Source organism: Aplysia californica, unplaced genomic scaffold, assembly GCF_000002075.1.
Source record: "Aplysia californica isolate F4 #8 unplaced genomic scaffold, AplCal3.0 scaffold00181, whole genome shotgun sequence".
NCBI classification, from domain to species: Eukaryota; Metazoa; Mollusca; class Gastropoda; order Aplysiida; family Aplysiidae; genus Aplysia; species Aplysia californica.
Genome location: NW_004797451.1, coordinates 649,027 through 651,017, shown reverse-complemented (window position 1 = coordinate 651,017; position 1,991 = coordinate 649,027).

The window sequence follows — 1,991 nt, the reverse complement described above, 5'->3', positions numbered from 1 at the left end:
TTGGTTGGTTGGTTGGTTGGTTGGTTGGTTGGTTGGTTGGTTGGTTGGTTGTGTTGTCTTATAATGGTTTGTCGGTTGGTTGATTGGTTGGTTGGTTGTGTTATCTTATAATGTTTGGTTGGTTGGTTGGTTGGTTGGTTGGTTAGTTGGTTGATTGTTTGGTTGGTTGATTGTAGTGTCTTATACTTTTGGTCGGTTGGTTGGTTGATTGGTCGGTTGGTTTTTTGGTTGTGGAGTCTTACACATTTGGTTGGTTGGTTGGTTGGTTGGTTGGTTGGTTGGTTGGTTGGTTGGCTGGTTGGTAGCTTGGTTGGTTGGTTGGTAGGTTGGTTGGATGGTTGGTAGGTTGGTCTGATGGCTGGCTGGCTGGCTGGTTGGTTTGGTTGGTTGGTTGGTTGGTTGGTTGGTTGGTTGGTTGGTTGGTTGGTTGTTTGGTTGGTTGGTTGGTTGGTTGATTGGAGACAGACTGAAAGACTGAGACAGACAACAGCAAACAAAGACAGAAAAAGACAAATTAAGTGACTGAACGTGTTTATTCGTTGAGTGTGTGTGTTCGAGAAGGATCTTTACCTTAAACACGTAAGGCGAATGGTTTGTGTCAAGGCACGTCTTTGTGATTTAATTGTATCATTTGGGTCTCCTGTACTTTCAGTAGTTTATTTTTGCAATATCATTAGGGATGTCTTACTCTAATCCCACCACACTGTACCATGCACTGCTCTTCCATATCTGGTTGGAGGGTGACCCTGGTAAGTCCTACTTCTTTCTCTCCCTCTGTTGTTTCTGGCTGTCAGTCTTATGTTATTATCCCAGCACTAAATAACCATTATTGTGTCGATGTGTTTCTCTTTACTCAAACTGAAACAAAAGTCTTCCATATCCCTCTGAACCCTGCCAGACTCAGTCATAACATACCTTACAACACCGTAATGTATAGACCAAAGTTTTTCACCGAGGCCTGTAGTCTATTTTAGCACACGACAAACAACGTGAGTCCCATTCCAGTTTGTGGAGCACTTTTATCGAGTTTATATCTCCGTTTTCTGCAGACACTTTGCAATTATTCATACGCATGGGTTGGCCTTTTCTGGCAGGGTCAAAGTAATGGTTTCCTTAGTGATCTAAAATAGTGTCGAAAAGGGATGTAAAACTTTTACAATTACAAACATATTAGTATGTTTGTTGTTTTGCTTATTTCGAATCAAATATTTGACACAGACTATCCCTACTGCCCACCCTGTTCTCAATTATGCACTACTCGATTATTCGACCGAGTGTCTGAGCTACTTAAGTCGTTTTCATAATTAAATTTCTGCTTTCTTCTATTGATAACGAGGCTGTGGTATTTAGTAAATAGTGTGTGTGGGGGGGGGGGGAGTTTATTCACCAGAGATCGATTGTTTGAGACTGTGCTCTTCCAGTATATCTGAAAATTAATATACAGTGGACGTAAGTTTTCCACAGAAAAGGTCAAAAGCTTAAAGTGGGAACAAAGCGTGGGCAAAGAGACTGGATGTTGGGGAAGTGTTGATAGCATTCTCATTTGTGCTCAGCCGAAAACGCCTTAGTGACGTATGTTGGTTCATATGAGTGTCGTCCACATCTAATTATGATTATCAACTAAGTCGAAAAAGCATGCGTCTGTGTATGTGTGTGTAATGGAAGATAGTAACCATTTTTGTTTGTTTGTTGTTGTTTGTAATTGTTTTGTTGCTGTTTTTTTGTTTTTATATTTTTTTGTTTTTATTTTTGGGTTGTTTTTTTAAGCGTCTACTTTTGCTTCTCTTCTACCATGGATCTTTTTGGCTTCCAGGGAACCAGGGCAGAATGGCAGTCTGCCTTTTATGTGGCCGCTGCCATTTACTGTTTTGGCGCTATCTGGTGAGTTGAACCTCTGTTACCAGTCAAAAGATAGAAAGATGAGCAACTCTGAAAATTGCATGCTTTTTAACATAGGAAGGTCTTTAATAAACGTCTAGATCTCTGGGGGG